Genomic DNA, 11,317 nt, shown 5'->3' with positions numbered 1-11,317 from the left:
AGCCAATGCTGTTCATTTTGAGCCTGGAGCAGTGTAATTCCAGGACAGAGGAAAGAGAGATGCCAAGTAATGGTGAGATTATCTTTAGCTGTTAGAACTCTCTTAACAGCTTAAAGCTGATAGGTGATCCTGCATGTCAGTAATCACTTGAAGTCACAAGTTTTAGGAAGACTGAGTATACTTACTGACTTTCGCCCTGTGGGCCAGAAACTCCAGGGTATATTTATGCGTGAGACTCAACGCAGTCAGTAGTAGCTGAGCCAAGGCACTGGAGATCTCAGCAGTTCCAGATGTGGAAGCAATGGACTTGTAGCCATTTACACAGTCAGTCAGCCCAGGCAGACAACACGTTTGTCCACACTGACCAGACTACGTACCGAAAAGCAAGATGATGACACATGGTTAGCTTTCCCTTTGCCTAATGGGCCCATCCAAAAAGCCACCCAACCTCACTAATGTGTGGCTATTTTCATTATTAGTAAGCAGTCAAATTCATTTTTACAATACTGGCAAATTCAAAATTTTTAGTGCCAAATGACTTTGAGCTGCAGAGATTATGATTGTGAAGTTCCCTGAGCCATTTTGAGGCAAAGTGCATAGAGCAGGTGAGAGGAGCAGGACAGAGTCAGCACTGGGCATCCACAGGGCCAAGCTCCATTGCTCAAAAGGTGCAGTGCAAGATAACCCATGAATTCTATATTTTCCACATAAAATCTGAGCATTTGCAATCTTCATTGCATGGCATGTGAGGGAGCGGAGAACCTCGAGAGCAGCCTTCAAGCGCTCAGCAGCTCTCCATGGACCTCCACACTGGACCTACCTAAGCAAGGCTGGTGTGCCTGGCTTTCCACTCTATACAGAAATGTCACCAAAGTCAAACCTCTTTTGTAGCACACAGTCCCTTTTCCTTAACATCTTGGTAATTCTTAATAATAATGTTGTTTCAAAATAGAGTTTTGTTTTGAAAATGTCTTCATAAACCTTTTCCAAACAAGAAATAATAGGAAATTCCCACTCAGATGAATTGACAGTTCATCTTGCTTTAGCTTTATGAGAATGAATGACATTGGAGTGAATAACCATTTAATTTTTACATTTTAAAGGCCTCAGTTGACTTTAAAATCAATAGATACTACAGATAATTCATTTTACTACCAATTTATATTTTCCAAATAAAAAGAGTAGTTTTTTTCTAATACAACTTGGTTTCTTATCTATTTTTTTAAATAATAGATGTACTAGCAAATAATTTTCTCACTTTTTATGCTTAATACTGTTCAATTTTATAAGGCATACTGTGTGAATGTTAAGTTACCCTATGGATTGTGATATTTTCCAGCAGTTTCATAAATTAGCCTTCTAAAGTGATTAAGCTGCTCTCTGGACTCCAGAGATAAATTCCTCAAGCAAAATTATGTATCTTTCATCAAATAATACACACCACAAGTGGAAGTGCTTTATTTTTCCAGACCTGCAAATACTTTCAGCAACTACTTGTCATCAATCTATGAGTTGTATCTATCACATAAAGAGAAAACAATTCCCCACATGCCAGCTCGTGTGCTGTGAAGAGAAAGCTGTGTGCTGCTGTTACTGTGAGGAATCAATTATCTTGAATTACCTATTTGCTTGAAATGCTCAGCTGCATCTCCCACTGAATACCTGATATGGATAGCTTGAATATGTTTGCCCCACTGCACGCGTGAGGTGGCTGGGCCTGGCTCACACCATCTAGGCTTATCTAAGATACTCCTGTAAGTATACAGTAAGTGAGAATAGATACCATCCTCCTCTTCAGAGTGGAGGGACAACTCACTGCTACTCAGTGCAAGTGCTAAAGGTGATGCGTATTCAGCACAAATGAAAATAAAGGACAGAAACAAATTGTACAGAACTCAGAAGAAACACCAAATATACCGTTTGTTCTGCCAGGGGTGTTTACTGTGGTTGCTTTTCCTGACCATGCTCCATGTATTCACAGTAGCAGTTTCCAACTTCAGAGAAGGAAGGGTTACTGGTGGGAGGCTGAGCAGATGGATACTCTGCTATGTTCTTCATATTTTTCAGAGATGTTTAGTACATCTCTCTATTCTGATAAGTACTTAGATAGCTTTCTGTAGACATGAAACACCCTATTTAACTCTTGCAACAATTAATATTTTGGTAATCTATGAGTCTTGAAATTTCTTGTGATTTTATTTATTCCAGTAGATGATACCATTTTGTCTGTCCTAGGCAATCTGCCAGTATCTGTTAGGATTTCTCCTATAAAGTCTCATTAATGCAGGCTTGGAAACAATGAGAGCAGGCAGGAAAATTTACAACCTGTGTTGTAAACAAAAGGAAAGTCTTATGCATAAATATCAGACTCCTATGAAATGGATTGTGAAACGAAGAAGCCATTTTAATGAGCTTTTGAAAACAATCAGAAGAAAAAAAGGAGGTATGTGGGCAAAAGAACATGTTCTGCACAGGGTAGGGAGTAGCTCGTCTTCAGGAGGTGAAATGCGTGGAGTTGGAGGAGATGTTTCCTGCTACTGCCCCACATACGGTATCATGATGTGACAGAAGCTAAACCAGGGTATTTTTTGTTCCTTTTAGGATCTATCCATGACTGAAATTGCCCTTTTGTTCCATAAATACTTTGGTGTAATATGCAGAGAGGTACAGCAGCTGGAGGAAAAAAAAATAACCCAACCCACATCAGTTGGTTGACTGCATAAGAGATACAGCATCTACAGGGGAGCAGGGCAACACCATGGTACCTTGTTCCACCTCATCCCACCCTTCTCTCAGCCAAAGAGCAAGCAGTGCTTGTTCAGTGCTGAAGCAGATGAGAATTTATTTCACTGGCAATCACCCAAAATATCCTTTTTATTTCTGTCTTCTGATTGTGAGCAGTTAGAGCAGTTCCTTTTGTCCTCTCTCTACAAAACTACCCCTGTTTATGCCTACTGCAGATTCCTCTACAAAACCCAGAGGCTGGCCACACCAGTCCCCTGCCAGATGCAGTATCTTCTGCTGTTCACCCCATTTCAGTTCAAAATAAATGATAACCTGTGTCTGGGGCTTTGAAACCTGGCCATCAAAAGCTGTCATCTATTATGGTATAGGAGATAATCCTCCATAAAACTAAATAACCTAATGTGGTTTTGAGCTTAAATTAAAGTAAGCCTATGACTGTGCCAAGCCTCCTCCCTTCTAATATGTGGTGGGAATAAATTATTTTTTCAACAAAGGTAAAACTGAAATATTATTAACATCCAGATAATGAGCTGATACCAATTACTTTTCTATTTTAATCTGGAAGTAATACCAACCCTATTCAAGTTCTGTGAGGAGGTGAGCTGTAAAATTACAATTTTAACAGAGAGCAGATACAATTTTGGTCTTTCATGCTAGCAAAAAGAAAATTACATCATTTCCCCCATAACAGAAGTGTCTCCTACCAAGAAATGTCTCTTTTGGAAAATAGTATGTGGAGGAAATAGAGCTCTAATGAGACCTTGATTACATCTCTGCCATTACATGATAATCCTTAAAATTACTCACCTGCTGTACCTTGCTTTTTAATCTAGTCTTAAAAGCAAAACTGAAGCAGATGCTTAACATACTTCATTTGCAAAGCTGTTTACACTTCAAAATTATCCTGGAGAGACTTCTGCTTGCTAATGGGAAGCTGCCACAGCTTCCCGTTGTACAGCCAATTGTAGGCAGGCATAAGTGCATTGCCAGGTGTTGGCACATCTTATCTAGCTCCTTCTGCAGGGAGCCCCATAGAGCAGCACAACCCAAGACACTTGGATGTGAGTCTGATCCAGCACTATGACCTGCCCAGCACAGCTGAAGCAGCTGTTGAGTGTATTTCCTTGGACTGAACATTATGCAACAGATATGGCTGTAGCTGATCTGGTGAAGTTGTCCATGCTGTGCTAAGGGGTACAAACCCCTGCGCAGACAGTTGTACGTGAATCTCTGCGTGGCAGTTGATTAAACAGGGATGTAGCTTCCAGTCCTTGCAAACCAATGCCAGATGGTTTCTGAATCCTCTCAATTCTTTTATGGGACAAGTTTTACTTTACAGTTTTGGGTTGGGTTTCCTTTTCCTCTCTTTCAGAGGAGACCATTTCTCTTGCTCTTTAGATTGAATTTTATACAAAGCTACAGGCTTAATTATAGGCAAAAAATCCAGTCTTGTGGAATAAATAAAAACTCACCCACAAAGAGTAGGTATAGGAGAAGCATGACATGAAGTAGGTCTGTGGTCAGTAGAGATGTTGGCTTTGATGCCTTTAAGGCAAGATGCTCCCAGAAGCACAGACGTCGCAGTGCATCTTTGACCATGTTACAAGAACTTATTTGAACTTCTCAGTCTCACAAATACACAGAGAAAGAATAAGCCCAGAAAGCCAAGAAGAGCCTTCGTGTTTTACTAGATTCAGTATTTCCAGATGCCAGCAGTCTACCAGCTGCAAAGTCAATTACAGAGGACAAAATTGGACCAGGTAGCCCAAGAGCCTCTTCCACAGCATCACCTGCAACCAGACACTGGCGACATGGAAAGATGCACAGCTCCTTCAGCACAGCTGTCTATCACAGTTCGTCTATCCAGATGCTTTCTTCTTCCTTCTCTGCAGATAAATACCTTGTGATCACCAAGGTCCAGATGCACACTTGACTGAAAATCAGATGCTCATGAATGAAATCTCAGAACCAGCAAAGGAGCTGTGCATCCCTGGCTGCCCACTGAGCTCCCAATCTTTCTGCCCATGCAGAGAAATGGAAGGCCAAGGCACTGCTATGCCATTCACCCTTGTCCTGGAACAACCACCCAAAACATAGTGAGAGGGGAGAATGAGAGATTTTAAAACCTTTGATGGATAAAATGCTGACTGTCTGAGAGGGAAAGGAAAAGTCTTTTTTTGCTACATATTTGATCCCTTCCAGGTAGCTCATTATCTCTGCATTTCAGATGCATGTTTCCCCTGAATAATGGGAAATCAGCCTGTGCTCTTCAGAACAGAGGTTGCCTTTTTTTGTATGTAAAAATTGTAGACATCCTCACCTCAATTTTACAGACAAAAACCGTAACTACAGGCTTTCCAGTAGATGGCAGGGTTACCTTGTGACAAAGATGAAAGTCTTAAGTTAAAAGGGCTCCTGGATAAATGTTCTAGTACTGGTTAAGTATATTTAATTAGCAGAATGAACTAATATTTGAAAAGGCATGAAGACACATTGGATTAACTTATCTAATGTGAGCTGGGACATGTAGAAGTTATATTTTAAGGCAGTGAAAAATCTTGAACCTCAACACAGTATTAAAAATGAGCTTTGTTAAAAATGAGCTTCATTTAGACAACCATTTATACCATAAAACCGACAAGAGAGAGAGAGCACAGTATTTAATGTGAGAAACCATTGGAGATGCCAGCCATAGAATAAAGCAATGTGAATAAAGTCATAGCCTCTTTCTAGAGACTGAACAAAAGTAGAGCACCCCACAAAGGGAATTCTGTACCATATTTTGTCAACATAAGAAATCATGACCTCACCAGGTGGAAAACATCTTCACAGGTTGAGACCTTCCTCAGAAACAGACAGGAGAAAGCCTGATGCTCCCATCTCAGAAATGTTTTTTTATATGCCAGAAAATGAACTGCCCAGCCCAGTATGACTTAGTAATAACTGGCTGCAAATGGATGAGGCTTCACCTTCTTATAACTGCAATTCCCTGATCTGCTTTTCTAGCCAATGCAGCAAGAGGCACCCCACTGCATTTCAAACACTTATAATGACTCTAGTAAGTGAATTCTCTTGTAAGTGTCCCAGGTTGTATGGGTATCTTCTTGAAGGACAACTGGGTATCCATGAGGTGAATATAAATGTGGTCATTCTGGTTGTGTGAACATTTTCTGAAATAATTTGTGGAAGACAACTAAAGTCAAACTTCTCCACATTGCAGGTGAACTGAAATGGCTGCAGGAAAAATGCACATTGTAGATGGATTTCTTTACACATTTGGTCTGTGCCAGGTTTGTCTTGCCTCACTGAAATTACTCACATATTAATTTCACTGCTATACTGTGGAATGAGAGGATTAGTGGAAATACTATACTTATTCATAAAAAGAGGTTACCTGCTGTCTTTTGTGAAGATCTAATAAGAAAATCCATGGGCTTCTGTAAAGGGCCTAGCCTGGCATGCCTTCTGTGTCAGGACAAATTCTGCATGAATTGCACCAGTGCCACTCAGCAGTGCTGACTGCAGACCATGCAGAAAAAACAGAAGTCTCATCCCTAGAGATAAACAATATCTTCAAAGTCACATTTTCTATTGTTTCCTTCAATAATATACTAACTTCCTCTGATAAGTGTAGAGTGTCACTAAAGAACATAGCTTTGGACTACATCATTAAAAATAGTTTGGGGTTTTGTTTTTATTTTACAAAATCCTTAATAGTTTGTTGCCTTCTTTTTTGTTTGTTTGTTTTTACATATTAATACATTATTACATTATACTCTTAGAAGGTTCCCCCCATTCTATTGCAGCCTTTCTGACAGCTCACACCTATTGATTCACCTTGTTTATGAAAGCATTTGCTTAATAAAAAAGACAAAAACAAAAAGGAATAAAAACTGGATCAACAGATGCTTTAAAATCTTCCAGTCTTTTTGCAGTTAGATAATACATACAAAGCTTGACATAATCCTGAAACTCTGACTGCTGAGAGTGTAAGAGAAAGGGTAATATTAATGTGATATTTATTTATTTATTCACAAAAAAAACCCCGTAATTCTAACTGCTCCAAGATTACATGTTTTTTCTCCCCCTTTCAGCCTCATTAATAATTTGGTTTGTCTTTCTCACTGACATAAACACTAAATCTCGCTGAAGGTCACGCTGCATTCCCAGTACCTTCTCATTCATGTGCATTTTAGCACTTTATTTTGTGCCTCTTATTATTTCACATTCATGACCTAAAGTTGTAGATAGTTTCCATGGTGGTATAATGCCTTGTAGTCAGTTCATGCAGTCAGTGGCAAACACTGATGTTTCAAGAGCTTATTAGTGGTATAGATTCCTTTCTTATTGCTCTATCTCAGTTTATTCAGCTGGAGACGTATGGGCCACACGAGGTCAGCAAAGATGATTAGAGAAATTACTATTGCTTCATACCATAGAAAGCTGAAATAAATAAGATTGTTTGGTGTAGAAAGGAAAACAATTAGAGTCTGAGGCATCTGACATTATTAAGGTAACTAAACCAATTGTTTTGACCCTTAGGTCTTCAGCTCACTGAGAGTCTGCACTAATCCATTTGTCATCCAGTATTTCTATCTGAAGACAAAAGCCCTCTTAGGCTTTGACAGAGGACTGAGATCTTTCTGTTCCTGGTGCAACAACTCTTAATTTCCACCCTCAATTTTAATCTCATTACTGTCTTCTGAAGCAATACCCTGTCTCCAGTTTTCAGTAGCTAGGAGGAAATGTATAGGAAACCATGGAGCATGAAAGTGGTGGGATGGTGCAGAAAAAGAAAGGAACCAAAACATTTTTATCTGTAAGGAGTGCTCTCATTTGGCCTCAATTTACACACAAATTTTTTTCTGCAAGTTGCTCGGGAGAGTGATGGGGACAGAGGGGCTTTCACCAGCCTCTCTTTTATTTCTTCATGTTCTAAAGAGCTTGGCAGCTTTTAAACAAGGGTGCCAGACCCCCCGAACCCAGTTTTCCGTGACTTTGTTGTGGAATTTTCCCTTCAGATCACAAGAGGTGTGGATTTCACCCTCTCCTCAGCTGCTGGTAATTTATGCAGACATATCTGCCGTTGGCTTAGCATATCCAGGTGGCTAGGCTTTCTGTAGCATGCACCACTGAAAACCCTGAGCAACAACACTTCCAACGGAACTCCAAGCACATGTAGAAACTGTCCACATACATGCTGTAGGGAGAGACCTTTACATCAAGTGAATATACTACAAAGCCAAGAGAACCTCAAAGAGAAATGAAACCACAAAAGTTAGGCTGTTAATTTCAAGAAGAATCATATTTACATTTTTATAAGATAATATTATAGTGACCACATGTCCTGGTTTGAGCCAGGATGAAACCACTTTTCCTTTTACTGATTTTTTTTTTCCTTCAGGAAGTCCTGAGTCAAACTGTGACACCACATAATTAGTGGTTTTGTTTAATTTACAGAGTGTGGATCTGAATAGTTCAGGAAACAATTTCCCTCTGAAGTCAGTGATGGAAGTGGATCATTGCAGATAAAGTCTTCCTCAACAAGACAATTTTTTCTCCTCTGGAAGACGCAAAGAGAGGAGTCATATTAAAGGTATAAAAACACATTACTATTAAACCCCATGCCTTAAAAGGCAAGGCACAGGGAAGAATAAAATGTAATTGGTCATTCCCATTCATATACTCATAGGGGACAAGAAGGAACCACCAACAAAACTGGAAAGAAACAATTCCAGAAGTGCAGAAGAGAAACAGTTATCCCTACATGATATTGTGAGGTACAGATAAAAAACATCATTAGATCACAAGGTTCATGCCTAATCTCTTTTAAAAAGGTAGGGAGGAGAAACCAGAACAAAATGCAAGCCATGATATAAACCACAATGCCCTAGGACACAAATTGGAGTACGGTATTTCTGAAAGGACTGATAAAAAGCAAGCTCTCTCCCCGATCAGGTCCCAAAAGAAGTGTGTCCTTTTTCACCTGCTGCAAGCATGAATGTATGTATGTATGTATGTATGTATGATTAAATAAATACATAATGTTGTTGGTTTTTTTAAACTAGACTCCAGCTCTCTAGTTCAAGGTAGAAATGACCATCCCCTCCTCTGACACCTCTTCCCACACCACTCTGGCATCTCCCTCTCATCCAAGATCAGGTGCAGGCCACATCCATGTCTTTCAGGTGTCCACAACTTTGCCCCAAACCAGGATGCTACTCGACTAAGAAAGCAATGCTGGTCTATCTTGAAATTGCAGTCTTTCAGATAGGAATAATGTTATTACAGTGACTAATGTAACAATCTCAGGTAACAGATACAAATAAAACTACAATGCAGCTCATATTTCAAAAAACAATTAAATTGAGTTAATACAGCATCCTTAAGATGATATATCATAGTAAAGAAAGTATTTTCTCATTAGTATTCATGCAAGATCTAATTGTACTAGGGTCTAGAAATTTTTAAAAAGAAAGAGTAGCATTACCATGCTGAAAAAAGGCATTTCTTGTAATAAAAATGTTCCTTTCTATTTTATGTGAAATATACCAATCTAATTTCTAAATGGAGTATCACCTCATGTATCATGTTGACTGGCACATTAATATGGTTATTTTGCTCACTAATATTTGAAAACTTCCCTTTTTTCTTTAATTTCCTGCTGTTACTTTACATTGCATGGCACACAAGCTTGTCTCAACCATTCCTACAACTCACTTTGCCTGCGGGATGGAAGGACCAGAATTACCCCAAATGTGCAATTCAATCTTATCTTAGACTTCTAACAGCATGATTACAAGGCTTCCCAGTTACACTGTTCAGATACAACTATCAGCAATACCAAAATTCTGTTCGCTGCAAGGTAAGAGGCTGTTTCTTATTAAACAATGCTATTGTTTTACAGGAGTAAAAGGTGCTCACTGCAGTATTAAGAAAGAAATGGCAGTGTTTATCTATGGCAAGCATTATCAAGGAAAATAACAACACTCTTCCTTTTATTCTTTACGTGCTTCCACCAGTATATAATAATCTAATCTCAGGTAAATTAAGGAGATTTTTACAGCTAACCTGGGGCTAGAATACACATCCAGAAGGCCTGTGTTATAGTTCCCACTCCACTCAGTGCGCCAGTCCTCTGCACACAAGTGGTGCTAGCACTATTGGAAAGGTGGGATGGAAAAACAGCTCCAGGGGATGGCATACTCACTTGACAGACTGGGATTTCAGACCTTGCTCCCGGCTCTCTCCCAGCAGCCTTAGCTGGTTTTTTACCATGCACCAAAGACATCAGGCTTAGCCACCAGGGTGCAGAGCCAGTTCAGAAGGCTTACCAGACTTGCAGCATTTCAGACACAAATGTCATACCAGGTGGATATACCTAATGCTGGAAGCAAGGGCCAGGATCAGCAATTTCAAGCCCTGGGCAAGGCTGCCTGACCTGCTGGAAGGCAGCACCTCGCTGGTCCTCAGGGGTTTGTGGTCAGATAGCAGCTGTGTGCTACAGGTATTGGAACAGGCAGGTCACCTTCACAGTGCCACTGTCTTCCTCAGGGCTGCTACATGCGGGTTGCAACAGGAGGAGATGGGGAAAGAAGAAAGGGACATCAAGGAACCATTGAACCGAAGAAAGCTGTGCAGGATAGCCACTGCTTTTAACTGTTGTGGTGGTGCAAGTCCTTAGTTTCTACCTGCTGTAAACCATGAAAAGTAACAGGAGACATCCAGTGGTAGCCTGCAGGGCTACATATCTCTGCTGCGTTACCCCCAGAAGAGCTACAATGAATGGGAGGACAAGCACAGGCCATACCAAGCATCGGAGATAGTGATCTCCTGAAACGGGCATAGAGCAAATAACGTGGTGGCTTTACTGTCAGCAGTGGGGTCTTACCAAGTGGGGTAGCACCAACCACAATCAAGCAGTTTTGCTCAAGCTGAAGAATAGTGTTACCCTCTTGTGACAGAGCGCTTGGATACGTACAGAATCAGTGCCAGCTTCCCGCAAGCCAGGACCTCCTCAGGCTGGGTTTACACGGGAGTCGAGCGCCAGAATCCCGTTACGAAAACAGCCCGGCGGGGAAGCCACGCGTGACACTTCTCCGGAGCACGGCACTTGCATTTTCAGCATTATGGAAACAGCCTGCGTTTCTCCCCCTTTCCTGCAGCCCTTGCTCCCGCAGACATCTCCAGGCAGGGATGCGGTGACAGGCGTTCGCCTCCCGCGGCCGCGGCTGCGCCGGCAGGCACGGGGGCGCGTCCCCGCCGCGACACGGCCCGCGCGGGCAGCGAGACACGCGGGGCGGCGGCGGGACACCCCGGCACTCGCGCTCAGCCCCGGCGGCCTCGCAGCTGCCCGCTCGTTCCACGCCCCGCGCCAGCAGCACGGCCCCGGCCCCCGCCTGGCCCCGCAGCCCTGGGCACTGCCGCCCCCCGCGGCCCCCCTCCAGGCCCCGGGGCCGCCCCCGGCCCGGCCCGGCCCGGCCGCGAGCATGCTCAGTGCCGCCTTGACCTACTTTCCCCTGCCGGAGCCGGCAGCGGCGGGCAGCGCTGCGGCACGGCACGGCGCGGCACA

Source organism: Apus apus, chromosome 4 (assembly GCF_020740795.1).
Source record: "Apus apus isolate bApuApu2 chromosome 4, bApuApu2.pri.cur, whole genome shotgun sequence".
Lineage (NCBI taxonomy): Eukaryota > Metazoa > Chordata > Aves > Apodiformes > Apodidae > Apus > Apus apus.
This window is presented reverse-complemented; position numbering follows the sequence as displayed.